This window comes from Ursus arctos, unplaced genomic scaffold (assembly GCF_023065955.2).
Source record: "Ursus arctos isolate Adak ecotype North America unplaced genomic scaffold, UrsArc2.0 scaffold_10, whole genome shotgun sequence".
In the NCBI taxonomy this organism is placed as follows: domain Eukaryota; kingdom Metazoa; phylum Chordata; class Mammalia; order Carnivora; family Ursidae; genus Ursus; species Ursus arctos.
In genome coordinates, this window is record NW_026622764.1 from 5,461,461 (window position 1) to 5,483,767 (window position 22,307).

A 22,307-nucleotide genomic window follows, 5' to 3' on the forward strand; every position below is an offset into this window, starting at 1 on the left:
CTGCCAAAGCAAGACTGCCGGGCGCTTCTGTTTCCGAAGGAAGGGGATTTCTGCTCCCTCCTTCATCGGTGCTCACCAGCCATGAGGGCAGGGAAATGAAGTCACAGTTCCTGATAAGAACGGGGATCATGGAAGAATTATCAGCCATGACAGGGAACCCACTACTGATAACATGCTTGGTTGCGTTTCGGTTTTGTTCAGTCTTTGTACTCAACACAAGCTCCTTCCATAACCTCAGTGACCCAGGTCAGAGACTTAAGCGCTGGGCTAGGAGGGGACAGTGCGAAGCATGGGGGCTACAGACCAAGCCCCAGTGACAGGCTCAGTAGAAACGAGCATTGGATCTCCGTGTTTAAAAAAGAATTTCTCCTCCCAAAAGCCATGTCCCATTCAGCATTTCCCAAAAAGAATGGCAAAAGTCACCATTGAAATGCATTGTTAATTGTCTGGGTTCAGTCACTGATAAGAATAAACCTGCTGAGGCAGCTGGCTTGGTCGCTTTGGCTCGTAAGCAATATTGTTCCAGCACTAGGGATCCCAGGAGGCCAGCGGAAGGAAGAGGAGATGGGGAAGGAGGTACAAAGGGCAGACGGCCTCACCCGCCAGGAAGAGCCTACCACCCAAATGCCCAAATCCAAGGGGCCATAAGGACCCCTACTCCAATCCTCAGGGGCCCAAACTTGCCTCCATGGGAGTCTTTTGTGCCAAACTAGAGTCTGAACTGCACCCAGAAGACAATGGGAAGCCCGTGGTGGTGATCAGTCGGGCAGAGGCTATTACTAGAAACCAGCCCGGTCAGCACTCCATCATATCATTCTAATCCTTGGCATAGCAATTATCATCACCTAATATTTATTTATCTATTCGCTCACTCATTTCTTCATTGTTATGGCCTGTCTCTCCCCACTAAAACGTAAGTTCCACAGCAGGAGAGACTTCATCTGCTTTGTTCACCACGGCATGCCCTGCAATAATGTAGGCAGGACCCTGCGAGTGCTCAGTAAGGATTCCTGCATGAAAAAAGATTTGTACCCGCGAAAGTGTCCTCCAGCAGCAGTGTGGATGATGGACTGTGGTTTTGGAGGAGAGAGAAAAACTGGATACTGAGACCAAAAGTAGGACACTCGCAGTAATGTATCCCATTTCCACTCCCAGATGGGTTGTGATACCGGGAGACGGAGGACAGAAGCCAGAGTCTGTAGCATGTGGGGCAGGGCAGACACTTGAGGGACAAATGCGGACGTGGTGTTTGGGATCAAGCGGAGCTCAGAAAGAGATGGTGGCTGCTGCAGTGTGCCCAGGTCCCATGTATCGTCCCCCAGCTGCTGGAAGTGCTGGTGGCTCTGGGCTCCCCGTTCCAGCCCCTCTCTGGGAACTGCCCTCAGTGACAAGAGCCACCTTGCCCAAGTTCACAGCAGCCGCATCCAATGACTGGTGGACGAAGGGGGTGGATGATAGCGGGCTGGCCCCTCCCTTATGGTAGGACACTCAGAAAGGCCATCCCAGATCACACTCCCAGTGGGATTGGTTGAGGCCCTTCGTATGACCTCAGCAACAAAATTCAGATTCTCCTTCTGCCCAGGGTTACTTCCAACCTTCCTTTATAGATATAGATACCAAGGTCACTCCTCCATAAACCTGCCTCACACAGATCTCATCTCTACAACTGTTTCCCAGAGAACCGGACCTAAGACAGTTAGATGCCAGGAGGGATCCGAGGAATAGGGACTCTCAAGCTGAATCATAGAGCTGGGTCATCCATCTGCCAACTGGAAATGAAGACTCATCCCTGATGGTAAGCGAAATTCTGACAATCCCCAGCTCTCTGGAGAAGCACAGTTGTTCAAACCTTCACTGGTGACAAGCTGGGGTGGGATACAAGGAGGAGGGAATGTGCTGGTAGGCTGGGAGGTACAATACCCAGGCTTTTGAGAGACTCTGAAAAGCTGCCACTGAGAACAAGGGAACTGGTGGCTTTTGCTGAGTCACTGACACGTTAGAGAAAGACCCTGTGAGGCCGGGGGCTAAGATCACCACCGGAAACAAGGAATGAAAGTTAGAAAGCCTCATGGATTGGAAGCACCTGAAGAGCTCCCACCCAGCCTGAGGGCAGAAAAGGCCAAGGATAATGAGCAGGGCCGAAGCATGAGGACAGCAGCGCTCCAGAGAATTGGAACCCTCAGCCCTGGCAGATCTGCTCATCCGTGCCACAGGCTGGGGCGAGTGGGACCCTACGATTTGGATGGGGATCTCAGAGTTAGTGCTGATGGCTGAAGCCTGGAAACATCACACAGAGCCACATGGGCCCCATCCTCCCTGTTGAGGCTGCACTCATCCCTCGTTCGAGCACGAGGCAGAGAGGTCTCCACACTGATGACTCTTGGAACATTGGAGAAAATTATCGTCCATACAAAGTAAGGCTGAAATGCCAGAAAGGTTGGCACAGATGGTGGAAGAAGTGATAAAATCAATCTCAATCCTTGAGTCAGTTTTCTGACCCAGAACCCACTAATGAAAGGGAGGTCGGGTCCTTACGAGTCCCAAAGCCAAGTGAATACAGTAATGAGTCCCATAGTCCTTTGCCAAAGCGCTCTCCGGTCATTTATTTAGGAAATCATGTACTGGAAAAGTGGACTGCTCAAGAATAGAAGTGCCCAGGCACTTTAATCTCATCATGCCATAAGTAGACCAGGCAAGAAAAGCAGAGATAGTCCTGGCAGGGGCGTTGGGCCTCCACCCTGATCATGAACAGGCAGTGCCCTGCTTTGACACCATGGGGACAGAGAATAAATCTGATACCCAGGTAATCCACTGGGTGGCTCTTTGTGTTCTCATGACCAGTGCTACAGGTAAGTGGACAAATCTGTCCCCACAGAGGTGCCGATTCTCCAGAATTGGTAACAGAGGAGGAGACGACGACTATCAGCTGTAGCCTCCAGATCAGCTGCAGCGTCTATATTTGATCCTGCCGCAGACTGAGTCTGTGTCCCCCAGAATTCTCATGCTGAAACCCAACCTTCAGTGCGATGGTACTGGGAGGTGAGGCCTTTGGGAGGTGATTCTTAGGTCATGAGGGTGGAGCCCTCATGAACAGGGTTAGTGCCTTAGAAGAGAGACCCCACAGAGCTCCCTGGACCCTCCCACCCTATGAGGGCACTGTGAGAAGGCAGCCTTCTATGAGCCAGGACGCTCTCACCAGACACTGGATCTGCTGGAGGCTTGAGCCTGGACTTCCAGCCTCCAGGTCTGTGAGAAGTCGATTTCTGTTGTTTGTAAGGCCCCCGTCTATGGGATTCTGCTACAGTAGCCTGAAGGGAATAAGACGCATTCCACCAACCTTCCTCTTATAATTGCTAAGAAAAGAAATGAAGCCAAGTCTTGGGGAAGCTGTGCCCAGACCCACTCTGTGAAGGTAAGGTATACAACAGCATGAGGAGTGGACTAGGACAGGTGCTGTGAGCCATGAAGAGACACCCTCCATCAACTGAAGAGAACGCTGACCGCATGCATGCCCTCCGGCTGGGGGGCAGCCCTCACTCCATGACTGGTCCAGGAGTGCAGAGGAATAATAAAGACCCACCCCCCTGACCTCAAGGTGAGACAACTCCCAAAAACCATCCACCTCCAGAGCTCCCCATGAGATCAGAGACTAAGGAGGAGTGGATAGAAAGAAAAGGTATAAACAAGGAGGTAATATCCCAGAAACAAGAGAAGTTGCTAAAAGGAGTGTGTGCAAGGCTCTGTGATTTTATTTAATAGAATCTAGTTAGAGGGGCAGAGAGGGTGAGTGGAGGCAGAAAAACAGGAAACTGGATTGGCTTCTATAATTGTGAAGTTGGGTGATGGCCACAAAGAGTTTCATCTACATTTCCTCTACTTTATATATATTTGAAATATATTACAATAAAAAGTTAATAAAAAGTGACTATCAATACCACTTAGGTGGCAAATACAGAAAACCAGGAAATCAGGGTGCCTGGGGGGCTCAGTCGGTTAAGCATCCGACTCTTGATTTTTGGCTCAGGTCACGATCTCAGGGTCGTGCAATCGAGCCCCGAGTCGGGCTTCATGCTCAGCTAGGAATCTGCTTGTCCCTTTTCCTGCCCCTCCCCCTTGCTTGTGCACACACTCTCTCTCTTTCTAAAATAAATTTTTAAAATCTTAAAAGAAAAAAAAAAGAAAGAAAACCAGGAAACCAAGCCTTACCTTTTCCTCATCTCTCTGCAGCACTGTCCTAGGCACTGGGAATACAGTGGCGAACAAAACAGGTGAAAACTCTTGTCCTTTATGAAAATTAGATTCTAGTAGGGGAAGACAGACAATAAACAAAATAATTAGGATGGGGAAAGTGGTTTTGTGCACCTATGCGTTGACCCTGCCTTTCCCCCCACTCCCGTAAGGGTATAGGATGGGGCCTTGGTGACACATAACTGGTTCAGGGATCGAAGCAGTACAAGAAAAATATTCTATGAAAGTACCAGGACCACAGATTGCATATACAAGTTCTTCATAGACCGTGCTGTTAGGCACCCCCAACCCAACCATGAAGTAAAAATACAGCTTCCTCCTTCTCAAAGCTAGCAGGAGTTATAGCACAGAAAGAGCCATCTACAGGTCATCCAGAGCCAACTATGCGGCCCACTGGGTGGATTTTTACTATGGGCTCTAAAAGATGCAAAATGACAATAGCAGCTCCATACCCTACAGTCTCTGCCACTCAAGTTCCCCGGGGGAAGACCAGAATGTCTTTCCCAAGACGGTAGGCTAAAATTCCATTATGTGTCATTGGCTCCAATTGACTCATGCACCCCAAACCAACCACTGTCACCAGCAGATACAATGCACTGATTGACTCAGGCTACGTCTTATGCCCCTTTCCTGAGCTGAGGGTGAGTCCTGCTGAAGGACTAATCATATACTAGGAATGGCAGGATTTGTTTTGACAGTAAAGTCCTCAGGACTTGATGATGAATTTTAAAGAATAGAGCAGTGATTTCCAATGAGGGTACCCCACTCAGAAGGCAGTTTCAAAAATTTGTGGGAGGATTTCTGATTGCTACAATTACTGAAGGGGAATTACTGGCATTTACTCAGCAGGAGCCAGGGACGTCAGATATCCTGCCTGATACAGGGCAGCTTGCAAAGAGAAGAGAGGCCTGTGTCCTGCACAATTTCCATACATCTCACCCAGAATTAAGCCTGAATATATGCTCTACAACACGATGGGTTGCAAAGAGATTTGTTCTCTGTGATACTGTCACCGCCCCGGATCCATATCATAACAAAGCAATTGTTTCGTCCCACCACTTATAAATAATCGAGCTGAGCTCATGTACAAGAGTACATACTTCCTCATTTTTTCACTTCGAGAGTCTCCGTCTGTAACATGTCTTGACATGTTATCAACGTGCCCACTCCAATTAAGGGTATTTCCCTCATCCTCTTACTTTATGCCCTTGTGGGAAACAGACCACAGACTCAGAGGCCCCTGCAAGATTTTGCCTCTAGTCATCAGAGAAGGAAGGGCCCCATACAACGAACAGGGAAGATGGGGCATCCTGATGCTTGGCAGAGACGAAAAAGCGCAGCTGTTGTGAAAAGTTAGCACACATTTGAGGGGGGAAAAAGGCATTTAAAAGAGTATTGGAAGTCTGTATTTTCAAAAGATTACAGTCTCTATTCAGGAAAACAGTTAGGTTCTAAAAATAAACCGCAGTGCTTGTCCAGGGAAGCGAAATCCCAGGATCTCATTGTACAGGGCGTGAAGATCACTGGGCTGTCAAGGGGCTGATTTTTTTTGGGGGGGGGTCAATATTGGAGTAGCTCTGGTTTTCCTAAAACTAGTTTCTAATCTAACATTGGTTTTTAATCAGTGTCCACTTGGATCTCTGCCCTTTCCTGTTCCTGAACTTTCTTTTCAGAATGACTTCTGCTCTTCCATCTCTTAAATCCAAATGCTTCCCTAGAAGCAGATGCAAGCATCTCGCCAGTTCATTGCAGACTGTTAGTATCTGCTGAGGAACTCATTAGCTCAAAATTTAGTGGCTTAGAATAATATTTATTATCTCACTGCGTGCCTGCATCGGGCCCAGGCCTGTGCTGCCTCACCACGTGATGGAAAGATTAGAACAAGAAGTGGCTGGAACAAAGGGCCATTAAGGCTCCTCCCAACCACAAGAGATCCTTATAAGAAGGCATCTGCACTAAATGCTTTTTGCATTCCCAAGGAGCAGATCTTTCAGAAGAGGAGAAGCTTTGTCTTTTTAGTTCATGTCCCACTTACGTGGAAGCAGAAGTCAGCATCTATTCAAGCTTATAGATCCTAGGAAGCAGAACGTATGAACTAAAACAAAGAGAATCTGAGGCAAATGGGTATGGCCCAACAGAGGGTTGAGTTAAAGAATTCTTTCATTCAAAATATTTATTGAATACCTTCCCTGTGCCAGATCTGTGTTAATTATTGGGAACTGTGCTGGAGGCTAGTTAAAATTTTAATAGCAAGATACCCTCATCTGTGTGAAACTAGGTCAGCGAGACAGAAGGACCCAGGTAGAACTTCTTAACTAACTCTAAAAATTTCAGACACACGACAGACTGACATCTTGGTCAAGGTTAATTACGATAGTAGGAGCATTTAATATTTGACCCAGATGTGGAAAGTTTTCCCTGGACATCCCGTGATGGGACAGAGGAACTGTCTTATGTCGGGTTGCTAGAAGCAGAGCCTGAGAGAGGATCTCGGTTCAAGAGGTTTACTCGGTGATCTTAGGAGAAGGGGAGCACAGGAAGCAGGAGAGAGCAGGAGGAAAGCAAAGCAAGAATGTGGTTTCCTGGAGACGGCCTCCAGTCTGGCGCCACAGGGAGGCTCGGGAGTGGAGCCTGCACGCCCAGTTTGTCCTACCTCGAGGCAAAGACAGTGGTTTATACCCCTGGGCCATTCAGTCACTGGCCATGTGGCTTTAGCAATAGGACTATCACTTATGACCTTAATGACAGCAGGTCCAGTGGTGGGGCGGGAACACAAGCCTCCTGTGTGTATTCAAGAGAGAATAGGAAGTAAAACACTGTGGACAGTGGGTATGGACAACTCTTTGGTGAAGTACAACTGCAAATGAAAGCAGAGAAGAGGGGTCGTGGCTGGGTAGGCACACGGGCTCAGAGGGTCTTCTTTAAATGAAAACAATTACGTCGTATTTCTATACTGATAGGGAGAATCTAATAGAGTGGGAAAACGATGATGCCGAGAGAAAGGGGAGAGTTGAGCAGGCAAAGGGAACAGAAGCCGATGCGCAGGTGGCGGGTGTGACCCTGGTGCGAACCGTGCCTCTGGAGGAACGGGTGAAAGATGGTCTATGACGGAGCGGGCGAGTATGGTGATGGGGCGCGTGGAAATTCCTTGCAGGATGCGGTTAGCTCTTCTCTGGACCAGAAAGCATGGCCATGAGCAGAAAGTGAGGCTGACGGGAGCCTGACTTAGAAAAAAAGGGTAAAGGAGGTCCGAGGAGACAACAGAGGGGCAACAGGCACCTAAAGAGTGAGGAGAACAAGAAAAATTCGGTTCATAAATAACTTCCCTGAGGCAAATAGATTTTTAGTTGATTTGAGATTCCCTGGGGATATGGTCTGAAAGTAACGACTTCTCATATTCTTTCTGTGTCGTAGCATGACGTTTGTTTCTGCTATGTTCTCACTCTCTGTCTCCTTTTTTTTTTTTAAAGATTTTATTTATTTATTTGACAGAGACAGAGACAGCCAGCGAGAGAGGGAACACAAGCAGGGGGAGTGGGAGAGGAAGAAGCAGGCTCATAGCGGAAGAGCCTGATGTGGGGCTCAATCCAGATCGCCGGGATCACGCCCTGAGCCGAAGGCAGACGCTTAAACCGCTGTGCCACCCAGGCGCCCCTCATTCTCTGTCTCCTATACATCTCTCATTCGACTTTGTTCTCATCATCTCCCACTCCCAGCATCTTAGGACAGCTGGCATTTCTTGCCTGGACACTGCAACAGCCTTGTAGTTAGTCTCCTGACATCCTGTCTGGCCTGCATCCAGTCCATTCTCTCTTCCAAAAGCTGAGTGAGTTTCTCCATACACAGACCTGATCTTGCTGCCATCACTCGAAACCCTGCAATGATCCCCACTGCTCTCTGCCTGCAGACCCTCCACAGCCTGCCCCGCGATGTCTCTGCTTCATTTCACACCTGTCCCTTCACTCTGTGAGCATCGGCCATGCAAGCTTCCTCTCGGCTTTGCTCTAGTAAGCACCTACTCTTCCCTCTGAAACACTCGTACACCTGCCCACTTTGCTCCATTAACGCCTGCTCCCATTTCTTGTAAAATATGAAAGAGAAGTGGAAGGTACATTGAGACGAGTAATATATGTTTAATTGGAGCTCCAGAAGTAATGGGGAGAGCAAGAGTGAGGAACAAGAATATTTGGAGACATAGTTACTGAGAACTTTCCATAAAGACATCTCCCTCTCTCTCTCTGTATATATATATAGATACACACACAAGTACTCAATACATACAAATCTCATAAATAAAAAGAAAACCATACCTGGACACATTATAGAAAAACCGAAGAACATCAATGACAAAGAGAAAAACATATTTTTAAAAAGAAAAAAAAATAAAATAAAAAGAGAGACCAGAAGAAGAAAAGACAGATTATCTTTAACAAAGTGGCAGTTGGAATTTCAGATGATTCCTCAACAGCAACAATGGAGGCCAGAGGACTGAAAAGTGGTACCATCAAGAAATAACCCTCACCCTGAAATTGCAGGCCAGTGGAAGTTTCTTTTAAGAACAAGGGAGACAGTGAAAACATTTTTGAGGACTGGGAAGTTGCCACTGGCAGCCTAAAGGCAGAGAAAAGTGATCCAGATGGAACGTTTGAGAGGAAAGAAATGAAGAGCAAAATGGTGGCACACTAGTGAATGGGAGAGCGGGCAACATGGGGGGACAGCGGTGGTGCCGTTGGAGAAAGATGGACTCTTCTGAGTCCTCTTGTTTTCTAGCTGTAGGATGAAGCCATTGATTAATTTTAGACTCTGACAATGTAGGCATGTGATTGGACTTCTAAAATTCCTATCTTTGTGTTTCAGCCAGACCAGCTGCCTCACCTGCATTCGATTGTTAAATTAAAGTTTAGCTGTAAAAGGCAAAATTGTGGAACACAAAGAGAAATATGGAAGATATTTATGACCTCGAGGTAGGCAAGGATTAAAAAAAAAGACACAAAGACCATTTATCATAAAGTACAAGATTGATAAATTGGACTATATTAAAATTAAAGACATTTGTTCATAAAAAGATATCACAAAGAAGGTAAAAATACAAGATATAAAGTGGCTAAAGTATATACAATACATATAATATCATGGATACTACAAGATAAAAAGACTCCCATTATTTAATAAGAAAAGACAACAAAAAAATGTAAATGAGAAATTTTACAAAAGAACAAACTCAAATGGTTAATAAGCATTTGAAAAGGCGATTAACCTTATCAGCAATATGGGAAATGCAAATTAGAGCCCTAATGAGCCAGCATTTCATATCCAACAGCTGGAAAATGAAGTCTGCTGATACTAAGGCTGTCAAGAATACAGAGCAGGGGAAACACTCCTGGAATGCTTTGGGCAATGGACTTTGTAGAACTACCTTCAAGAAAAATTGGCAATATCTAGTTAGCCTGAGAATGGACAAGCTTATTACTCACCATTTAAATTCCTAGAAAATCTCTTGTAGTAAGTTACATACAATAATATTCATAGCAGCATGTTTTGTATTAGCAATAAAAGAGGGGGAAACTGGAAACAACATAAATATCCTTCAACTGTACAGAAGATAAACAGTCTGAATATATTCACGTAATGCCATACTATACTTTGAACACAATGCAGCTACCCACATCAACACAATAGAAATTCGATAATGTTGAGCAAAAAAAACCCCCACAAAAACAAAAAAGAAAACTAGACAAACAGAAAATGTATAATGTAGTTTAGGGAGACATACAAAGCTGGGAAAACCATAAAGAAGGAGATGATTATCACAAAGTCCAGAAAACGGTTATTTCCATGGGGACAAGGATGTGATTCAGGAACATCATACGGGGGATTTCTAAGGCGCTGGTGATGTTCTAATTCGGACACAGATTTCTAAACCCGTTTTATATTTATATAAATAACATGTTTATATATAAACAAATACATTTATGTTTTATGTACTCTCACATGCCTGCTCTATTTCAGAATAAATCTCATGTTTTAAAAAGTGAAAAGTGAATAGCAATTGTGTATTGCTACTCAACTGAACAGCTACAGGAGCACAGGTAGACTTTTTCAGGAAGTTTTGCTATGAGACAGCAGAGAAATGGTGTTGTAGCTAGAGGAGTATGACAGGTCAATAATAAGTCCTTTTAAAGATTGTACTTATTTGTTTGAGATTTTTAAAGATTTTATTTATTGGAGAGACAGAGCACGTGCACAGGAGCAGGGCGGGGGGCAGTGGGCAGAGGAAGAGGGAGAAGCAGACTCCCTGCTTAGCGGGGAGCCCTACGAGAGACTTGATCCCAGGCCCCTGGGATCATGACCTGAGCCAAAAGCAGCTTAGCCGACTGAGCCACCCAGGTGCTACAGGTGGGAAACCAAACAGCCTGCTCAGATGCCCACAGGCATGAGCCCATAAAGCAGAAGCAATGGACGATGCATAGCAGAGAGACAGACTAGCTTCGGAAGTACAAGCCTCCAGCAGGTGGGGGTGGGCAGGCAGTGTAGATGGAAAGGGGAGGAGCTTGCCCTGGAAGAACAGCACTGATGTCTCACTCTTACAACAGGCTGTAGGGCCAGACAGGTGAGGGGCTTTGAAAGGAAGGAATAAAAAAGGAAGGAAAGATGAGGGGTTGCCCATCTAACTGCTTGGAAGTCAAGGCTGGCGGCTAAAATAGAGGCAAGTGGAGAGGAGGGGATATAAGAATTTCAAGAAGAGTTGAGAAAGTGGGAAACATTTTGGAGAGTGTAGCAGAACCACGAGGGAGTGTTGAGTGCCCACATGGGGCTTGTGGTCACGAACGTTCACTGAAACCCTCCCACCGGGTGTATAATTTTCCCAGATCACTTGTAACTTGTGACAGGCTAAGGTGCAGAAGAGCTGGAGGGCTGAGTCCGTGGGTTAACCAGGGTGAGACTCAGGTTGGCCTGAAGGAGGCTCTTCATTTTGTAATGTTTCCCAAAGTCTGCTCGTGCATTTTTCTATTATTGTTTCTTGAGACCCCAAATATCAGAGGCCCAATCTCCCCAATGCCCTGAAGGTCATTCTAGCATGCTTTCTACACCTAGCATTGTGTCACTCACCAAGGCGTGAGGACTTCACTTAACTAATCTGATACTTAAGTTACTGAACATTAAAAAAAAAAAGGCGTTCACTCTCACTAGTCACCAAAAACATACAAACCAATGGAAAAGGGAAAACACAATGTTTGGCAACCAGTTCGAAAACATGAAGCAGATAATGCCCAATGTGGTTAGGAGTCAAATGAAACAAACACTTTCACGTGCACCTGGTGGGCAGACAAAAGCTTTGCAGGGCAATCTGGCAAGAGCGTCGGAAGTCTTTAAAAATGCTTCCTCTTTAAGTCAGTAACTTCTAGAAATCGTCACCAAGAAAATACACTGGGAAATATACAATATTTAACAACCTTAGCTTTGCTACATTTTTTTAAATAGTAAAAAATTATAAATAGCATCAATGCCTAAACAACTTCAATAAGAGATTTGTTAAGTCGATTACAGCCCACTTGTAATTTCTCTGCAGCCATTAAGAATAATCATATAGGTGTGTATTTATTGACACAAATAATACCCACATATATTTTAGAATAAAGAAGAGTTGGAGGGGCACCTGGGTGGCACAGCGGTTAAGCGTCTGCCTTCGGCTCAGGGCGTGATCCCGGCATTATGGGATCAAGCCCCACATCAGGCTCCTCTGCTATGAGCCTGCTTCTTCCTCTCCCACTCCCCCTGCTTGTGTTCCCTCTCTAGCTGGCTGTCTCTATCTCTGTCAAATAAATAAATAAAATCTTTTTAAAAAAAAAGAAGATTTGGAAAACAATATATAGTTTCTATTTTTAGTTATAAATATATTTATATACTGTTGAGGTTTAGCCTGACGGGGCTGTTTCTGCAGACCTACGTCGTTGGGAATGCCTCAGATACATGTGGTTTCTTTAACTCACTCAAAGAAGTCCAACCGAAAGAAGTGTGGACTGACAGTGACAACTGTGAATTGAACAAAAATTGAAGATTATGATTCTGACGTTGGTGGAACTAAGATGGTTGGCAGTAGAAGGAATTATAGGCAAAATTCCTTAAATAAAAATTTAGTGACCTTAAATTTAAAAATATATCTATGTATTATCTAAACAGAAAAAAAGATACCCTAGTACTATCTGTGCAACTCTTAGGTAAATCTAAGATGATTTCAAAATAAAGCTGCTGAAGAAAAAAACCTGATCTGTCAAGGGCTTCTTTGCTAAAAGAAAGCCTATGAACTCGGTAAAACTAAATCTTGGATCAGCACGTGAATATGCGGGGGTAAACTCTGAGTCCACCAGAGCTGGGACGAACGTCAAACTGGAAAACCTAGACTTGGGGTCAGCCTCGGCCTGGCAAAACACAGAGGTAACTGTCTCCCCCTTCTGTAACCTTGCTGTTATAAAATCAGGTAAAACAGATAGGCTTCTCCTTTTGACATGGAAGTGAGAGAAGATAAAACTTTTACGGTAGGACACAATTTCTAGTTGAACAGAAAACACATTAACTTAAAGGAAAATGACCGTCCAATGACATACACACTGAATGGCAGGGAAGTACAGGGTTCAGGTGCAGAGGGCAAAGCCCTGGTACGGTCAAGGCAGACGTGGCCGGGAGCGCAGGCTGAGCCTGACGGAAATGACAGGGAAGTCAGAGGAAGAAAGAACGGAAGTGTGGATATTGTGTTTCGGAAAACTGAGAAGAAATGAAAAGAATGCTCTTGTAGAAATACTGTGAGAGGTAAGGGTGGCAAGGTTTAGATGCAACACAGCCCTCCCATGCAACATACACACCACACACAACAGATGCAATACACACACTATACACACCACACACACAGCACACATAACACACACAGCATACACACCACACACAATGGATGCAATACACACACTACACACACCACACACAACAGACACAACACACACACATGTACCACTCACCCCACACACAATACACACACACCCCACACCCCACACACAATATACACACCACACACAACATACACACCACTCACAACAGATGCAATACACACACTATACACACAGCACACACAACACACACAGCATACACACCACACACAACGATGCAATACACACACTACACACACCACACACAACAGACACAACACACACACGTACCACTCACCCCACACACAATACACACACACCCCACACCCCAAACACAACATACACAGCACACACACCACACACTACATACACACCACACACAACAGATGCAATACACACACTATACACACCACACACACAGCACACATAACACACACAGCATACACACCACACACAATGGATGCAATACACACACTACACACACCACACACAACAGACACAACACACACACATGTACCACTCACCCCACACACAATACACACACACCCCACACCCAACATACACAGCACACACAACATACACACCACACACAACACACATACAACACTCACCCCACATACTACACACACACACACTCATAACATATACAACATATACACCTTTTATATCACATACCCCACACACAATACCCACACACAAACACACCACAGCCCATACGCCATATATAATACACATCAAACATGAAACATAACATACACCCTAAGTACACACAACAGACACAACACACACAACATACACAATACATATAACATGCACAACGCATACACTCACATACACTACACACCATGCCACACATACAAAACACACACACACCACACACAACACAAATCATATGCATAAAGTAAAAGAAAACACCTAATTCCTTGATCCAAAATAAGTTATGTTATGGACAAATTACATTTGGTTGGAATATAACTTAATTTATTCAGATTTCTGTCATAAGATATTTGTCTGCATCTGTCCTGTTTCCCTCTCCCCTCCTCTCTGCTGGGCTGTGCCTCCTGCAGAGTCTGTGACAAGAGAAGAAACCAGCAGAGTGACTGTTCTTACTGTCAACCCTCCCACCCCTCTCAGCCCAGACCTGTCTCATCTGCTCCCCCACCTGCCACTTCCATGGGCTTGCTTCTTCTGAGGTCCCCTTCTAGAAACACTAAGATTCCAGATTCTGCCCCTCTCCTGACTCAACTAGTTACCATTTGGGTTCCATTCTCCCACTCCTAAAAATGCTCTGATCACTCATCTGATATTGTCCCCTCTCCTATTCTTTCTGCTTTTATATTTATTGTTTATACCTTTGCATTAGAATGACTTTGTTGTCATTCTATTGGAGTTAGGTGGGTGGGGATTGTTAATTACCTATGCTGACTCCTCGGTACTTAAAGTCTCTAAAATAAGTTCTAAGTGTGGAAATGACAAAGGGGTCTGGATAACAGATTAATGATTAAACCTATTCCCTCTCATCTGAATAAAGTTTTGCTTTTATTCCAACCTCTAAGTTTTTACCAATAAACGCACACAAAAGCATTGACTTGCATATCTACCCCCGCCCCCATGCACTGCAGAGCTTCTGAGACCAACCAAAGAGAACCACATTTCAAATAAAATGATCTCAGACTCTTGGCAGTAGGAGTGCCCAGCATGATATACAGTCTGTTTAGGCAGAAATAATAATAACTTTCCACACAGATATAAATTGACTCTAAGCATGCATGACTTTGCATTTTAATCCTGTCACTATAGGGTGGAACCAACTTTTATTAAACAAACTTAAGCAACGGAAAGAAAGTCAGTTATTTAAAAATGACCTGGAGTTCCTACTCATCCAACAATAAGAAAATCATAGACTTAAATTTCTGATAGCATCTGGTTTTGCTGCGGCCCTCAGATGCCATGCAGGTGAATCCTTAAAGTGGTATTTTCTGCCATATGCCAGGCTTTCCAAACGCTGCTGATTCAACCACTCTTCCTCAGATATTTCACGCCTTCCTCCCTTACCCACTACCCTCCACTCCCTCTGCAGACACACACCCCATTAAGCAATACCAGAAAGAAAGATGAGCCCATGACATTGGTTTTAGTGGTGCTGCTGATAGGAAATGTAAGGGCCTTTTAAAAAAAGGCAGAATGGGTGTGAGAAGGGGTATTGTAGAGTTTCCACGAAACTGGAGGGGGAAAAAAAAACACTTCAGTATTTTTTTTTTTTTTTTTTTTTAAGTTGATGGACTTAGGGGCGCCTGGGTGGCTTAGTCAGTTAAAGCATCTGCCTTCAGCTCAGGTCATGATCTTAGGGTCCTGGATGAGTCCTGCGTTGGGCTCCCTGCTCAGCGGGGAGTCTGCTTCTCCCCCTCCCCTGCCTTTCCCCCTGTTCGTGCTCTCTCTCTCTCTCTCAAATAAATAAATAAAACCTTCAAAAAAAAAAAAAAGAAAAGATGATGGACTTAGATAAGGACTCTGGGCTTCTCCAACTCTAGCTGGGTCATGGACTCTGTGAGCAGAATGACTTCTGAGGTCAGGAGGCTTGTCCTTCTTGTCACTGCTTTGTCTGCAGAGTCCAGGATGCATTTTTGTTGGGTGAATAGACAGAACCAGTAAAGGGAAAATAGCTCAGTAATAAGCCTGAATATATCCTCTGAAATATTATGTAGCATTTAAAAAATGACTTAAATCTATATGTGCTGACAGGCAAAAACTCTAAGATACATGGTTAAGGTAAAAAGTTAAAGAAAAAAATTATATCTGATAAATACAAGAAAAATTCTGGAGGCTTGTGCCCCGGATATAATAATTGTGATCTCTGGAAACAGAAAGGCCAAGGAGACCCATTTTCATCCATATTATTTGAATATTTCTAACAAGAGCACATTCACAATTACTTGGATAGATAAAAAATAAAGCAAATGTTTCCAGTTGCCAACTGATGTTTTTATGTTTTACGTACTTGTGGTTTTCATATTTTCATTCATCTTTTTAATTTCCTGTTTGCTTTTCATATTTTTTACTTTACCTTCTTAAAATTAATTTTTAGTAATTCCCATTTGTCCTTGATAACATATTTTGACTGTAACAAGTAACGCGCCTAATTTTTTTGTTTTGATCTCGTGTAATAAACACAGTTATTAACAAAAATTGAACTATACTATTTTCAATCTGCATACTTTTCAATTACATATTAATCTTTCCACGTAAGAATCATAATTCTATGTCAGTATTCATAATGACTTCATTCTATTCCTTTGCACAGATATATTAAAATCCTACAATACCCTATTTTTAGATATTTATATTGTATTCCAATTTTTAAAGTAACAATTTTAAGAAGTATAAATTTGGGTTTGATTAGTTTATGTTTTTTAAAAAGCTATAGTAGTGCCAGTTACTATCCAGAAAAATTGCACTAATTTAAACTTGTGGTGTATAGGAATTCATGTTCCCCCATCAATACAAGGAATCACTTTAGCATTTAAAAAAAATCCTTGCTATACAGTAAGAGAGTAATATAATCGTGTTGTTTTTGTTTTGTTTTTTTAGAATCATGTAGTTTTAATGGATCGTTCTTTGTAAGTAAAAAATGTTAATAATTGTCTTTAATTCTTTAGTGAAGTACCTGTTCATGGGTATTCATTTTACCTACTGGGTTTTCATTTTTCTTATTGATTTGTAAGTTCTCTTTATATACTAAGGTAATCAGGTCTTCAAAACTTACAGTGAAATCTTTTTTACTGGGTCACATAACTTTAAACACTGTCTCTAATTTTTTTTTTGGTCATAAGAAGCTTTAAATTCTTATTTATTAAAATTAAGTAATATGTTCCCTTATTGGTTTTTCTTTAGGATCATGTTTAAACAGTCATCCAAAATATACATGTAAGAAAATATAAATTCTCAAAGCACTAGCATAGTTTTGATTTTTACCTTTAAATATTTAAAATATTAATAAAAAAATATACCAGGGTGCGCAAAACATAAAAACATGACTTTAAAACATAAATTAAAGACTTTAATTCTCCTGGAATCACTTACTTACTTACTTAATTTATATGCATACAGGTAGGAAATGAAATTTATTTTTCCCCATATGGTTAGTTAATTATCCTGATACTAGTAAATAAATATCATTTACTTAACTACTGTTTTGTAATACCATTTTCATTATATGCTAATTTTTTACATAAACTTGAGTTCATTTCTTTTTTTTTTTTTTTTTTTTTTTTTAAAGATTTTATTTATTTATTTGACAGAGAGAGACAGCCAGCGAGAGAGGGAACACAGCAGGGGGAGTGGGAGAGGAAGAAGCAGGCTCATAGCGGAAGAGCCTGATGTGGGACTCGATCCCGGATCGCCAGGATCACGCCCTGAGCCGAAGGCAGACGCTTTAATGACTGCGCTACCCAGGCGCCCCTTGAGTTCATTTCTGAAGGTTCATTCATTCTCTCCCTCCTTTATTCATTTAACCAATTTTTATTGAGGAAATACTACTGTTCTAGGCACAAGTGATACAACAGCACTGAATGAAATGGATGAGATCCCTGCCTTTTCTGACTTCTGTTCAACAAGTGGTCAGTCACAGGCAATGGACAAATTTGGATAAGCAGGAAGAAGAGAAACAATGCCAAGTAATGCAACAGAGTAACAGTGTGGACAGGAGGACAGCTATTTTAGCAAAAATGGTCAGAACAGGCCATTTATGATAACTGAGCAGACACCTGAAAGAAGTAAAAAGAATATGAAAAATGCAAGGGAGCCCCCATGTAGTACAGAAAAAAACTTGTGAAAGTCTGGGGGTAGAGGAAAAGCAAATGCAAAGACCCTGGGGCAGGAACAGGTTTGGTATTGGGGGGGTGGGGAGGGAGAGCAAAAAGGCTAAAGCAGCCAGACAGAAGTTAGTGAGCAGAAGTTCAGAGATTTGGATGGGGGTCTTTGCACGCCATGGGATGAAGAGTCTGTAGCTAGGGAGTGTGATCGGATTTCCATTGCTGGAAAGACCATTCTCATGGAGCACTTCATGGAGGACAGGCATGGAAAAACAGGAGCACAGCTGGGGATGCCAGTTAGGAAGCACTTGGGGTCATCCAAGAGGGTCAGAGGCAGCAGTTCCAAGGGTGCTTGTGAGTGATCAAACTCAAACATGGCTACGTTCAAGCTTACGGGACTTGGTGATTTGCTGGATATAAGAGAAGGGAATTTGGATATGGTAACTGAGGTGCTAAAAATTTAGCAATGTGCAGAGTTCCAGGTAGGAACATCCAGAGCTTTGCCTTAAATATGCTAAGGCTGAAATTCTTTCTCCCTCTCAAGCGGTGGCATTAAGCAGGTGGTAGGACCTCCCTCAGGAGGAAAGTTCCAGCTGAAAATACAAGTTTGGGAGGGTCATTAGCATTCCCAAATCTGCAGGGATTGAGGTTCTCCTGGACAGAAAGTGTAAATGGGAGGCTCAGAGGGACGGGGAGGGAAGGAGAATGCAGAGGACCAGCCAGTGTGGGAGGCCAGGGGGCGGCTTCCCAAAGCCCAAAGAGGAAGGTGCTTTAAGAAGAAGGGGAGGTCTGCTCCTTCAAAGCTGCTGAGGGGTAAGATGGGCACTGCAAAAGGACCCTTGAGTTTGGTCATTGGCGGCATGGCCAGAATTACTGCAGAAGCAGGCCCAGCTGAAGACAATGGAGGTAAAGACACAGATACAGGGAAAACAGAAACATGCATCTGCAGAAGTGTGTGGAGAAGTGCGTAGAGTCAGGGAGCTTTGTTTTGCTTTGTTTTGCTCTTTTAACGGGAGCTAATTTATCGTATTTGTACATTCATGAACTGACCCAGGAGAAAGAAGTTAATGAAGTTAACCATGTGGACAAGAGGGGCAAAGGCAGGAATAAGAGGGCATGGGATCTGGACCCATCAAGGGGTTGAGCTGTGTTCAGAGCAAGGACATTTCTTCCATTTCTGTTCCATCCCATTCATCTGTGGCTCTAACACTGGCCTAAACCCACTTAGCTCTACAACTCCATGGAACATTTTAATGTCTGATAAAGCAGGAGACACCTTACTAACATTATTTTTAGTCCTCATTTTAAAAATTAACACATATATTTCCAGCTGAACTTTTTTTCTTTTTTTTAAATTTATATCAAGTTCATTTCACTTGGACTGATCATACATTCATATGGTACAAAATTCCAAAGTTACAAGAGGAAAAGAAATAAAAAACTCTCCCTTTTGCCAGTGTCTCCCAAATATGCATTTCTCCCCAACTGGAGGCCCACAACGTCACCATCTCTTGAATATTAGATCAGAAATATTTTATGCATACACGAACCCATTTATATTTCTTCTTTCTTTTTCCCTTTTTATATAATCAGTGACAAAGAGCTCTGCCTGTTGCTTTCTTCACTTAAAATATACCAGAGATTATTTAATACCAGTAACTAAGGAATATTCTCATTCTTAAAAAAAGAATTCTAAAGAAAAAGTCTCTATGAGTAAATGAAGAAAGACTCCATAAGAGAAACACAAGACCATGAGTAAGAAATGGCAAGATCAAACAAACAAACAAACATATAAATGGGAAAATCCTACAAAAATGAAGATCAATTGGAAGGTAAACAAAGGATAAGAGATAATCAGTAAAAACGTAGAGAAATAGAAGGTAGAAATGAGAAAAGTGAACAACGGAAATTGAAAGTCTAGTAGGATCAGAGAGAAGATAAAAGAGATCGAAGACTACAATAGAAAACAATGTCTGCATGGCTAGACTCTCCCTATTTATAATGACAGTAATAACAGTAACAGTAAAATGGGACATATATTTAAATACATAATTTTAAAAACTTCCTGATATAAAAGAATGCACAATTCTAAATGAGAAAAGCACACACTATGAGAAACTGATGAGAATCTTCGAGGAACATACACGTCCTACTGAGGTTACCTAGCCGCATAGATAAAGACACACTCCTTTGGGAGGATGGGCAAAAGGATCATCTGGCTTCTGACTTCTTCACAGCAACGACCAACACCTAAAGACAATGTGGCAGTAACTCTGAAGACAACCGAGCAAGAACCCAAGGTTAAAAACAGAGTAACAACAAAAACCAGCCCATGACGCAAGGATTTTGTTTCCAACCAAGTTGTCCTTCAAATACACAGGCGACAGGCACTTTTGAAGTTGCACACATGCAGAGACCGTGACTCCCAGGAGACATTCCCGAGGAACTCCCAGAGGAGGAATTTTAGTCAGCCAAAAGCACTGCCTCAGGACTGGCTCTGAAGGGGGTGATAGAGGGTTGAGGACAGGAACATGCAAGTGGCGTGCACTGATGGGGAGGTCACCGGACCAGGGGCCAGGCGGGGATGAGAATGGGAGGGACAGGCAATCCCTTGGTGATGGCTGGGAGTCTGCATGAGCAGACCCTACTGCTCAAATGTCAATACTGAAAAACATATAATGACTGACAAAATCAGGTTATAGACGAAAAAGAGGGAGGGGGACGATTCAAACGTCATCAGTGCCATCTAAAAAATGAAGGAGCAAAAGTGTGGTTAATACTATATTTATACAAGGGGCGCCTGGGTGGCTCAGTGGGTTAAGCGTCCAACTCTTGGTTTTGGCTGGAGTCATGATCTCAGGGTCCTCGGATAGAGCCCTGCATGGAGCCCCACGTCAGGCTCCATGCTCAGCAGAGTGTCTGCTTGAAGATTCTCTCCCTCTGCCCCTCCACCCCCCAAATAATAAATAAATATTTCAAAAAATATTATATTTATACAAGTAGCCAATAAAATGAGACGATATACTCTAAATATAAAAACTCTATACAAAGAGCAAAGAAAACAAACCATATAGAGAAAGACTTAAAAAAATGCCTTGGAAACTGAAATACAACATAAAATAATGGGACGGAGCTAATACCAAACGTATGTGTTAATCATTAAATGAAAATAGGATTAAACCACTTATTAAAAGTGAAAGATCTTCAGGTTTTATCACAAAGCAAAATCCCAGTCTGCACTGTGCACAAGAGACACGCCCCATAAAGGTGATTCAGTTCAGTTAAAGAGATGAGCAAAGTACAGCAAAGCACATACAAATAAAAAGAAAGCTGTGCTCCCAATAGGAAAGTCAGACAGAGTAGAATTCTGCCCCCAAACCATTAGAAATAACATGAAGGGCACTTAGTAATGAACTAAATACCCAGCAGCAATATTCACGAGGAAACGGTAGGAGACTGGAGAGGAAACACACAACCCGCCAGCAGGGAGAGATTTTAATTCACCTGCAAGCATATGACAGATTCGTGAGACAACAATAGGCATCAATAATCAAGACACAGTAATATCAATAAACTGAGGGAAAATATTTTCAGTCATGTCTGGGACAAAGGACTGGGCTTCCTGATATGAAAGAGTTCCTAGAAATTGAGGGAAAAAACAAAAACTTAATTTAAAAAAGAGGGGAAAAAAACCATGCAAAGGATACAGACCGCTGACAGAAACACCAAGGCGAATAACCCTTATGCATATGAAAGAATGCCCAGCTTCAGCCATGAGAAGGAAACTAGTTCTAAAAATTACACTGAGATGCACAGTTTCTCACAAAACAGCAACCAGATCCCCAACTTTTACAATATACTGTGCGGGAAAGCGATTCTCTTACAGAGCTGGTGGGATGATGACAACGCTCCAGGTGGAGGCGGCCATGTTGGCAAATCCGAAGGGATTTCTGTGGTGTCCGTGAAGTATGATCGGGAGGCCCCCACAGTTCACGGCTGCAGCAAGAACTGCCTTGACAGAAAGAAGAACAGGAAGGATGTGTTGTTAGTGTGATGAGATTTAGCAAATAAAAATACAAGTCATCCTGTTAAATCTGAATTTCAGATAAACAATGCATTATTTTAGTAGACGCACGTCCCCTGCAATAAGGTGGTCCCCTGCATATTTGTGGCATACTCCCAGTACCCCTGGTTCGATGTTTGTGGCAAGGTACTTGACATAGGACTTCAGTTACTCATGTTAGGCCTGCCCTCCCACCCTGACTGCTGTCTAGTTTGATAACCACACCAACTGTGCTTCAGGGATTCATACCCTTAGCTCTCTGGCTTA

The 22,307-nt window shown here is 43.2% G+C and overlaps 1 long non-coding RNA gene across 1 annotated transcript in view; it reads right to left on the minus strand.

Moving 5' to 3' along the window:
• LOC123000715 (uncharacterized) overlaps positions 1–21,985 on the minus strand; it is a 142,375-nt gene extending 120,390 nt beyond the window's left edge. Inside the window, exons 1-2 of the long non-coding RNA XR_006408907.3 lie at positions 21,862–21,985; positions 4,207–4,301 (exon numbers count right to left, since the gene is read on the minus strand). This is a non-coding gene — a long non-coding RNA (uncharacterized LOC123000715). The remainder of the gene's footprint in view (positions 1–4,206; positions 4,302–21,861) is intronic.
• Positions 21,986–22,307: the final 322 nt, after the last annotated feature.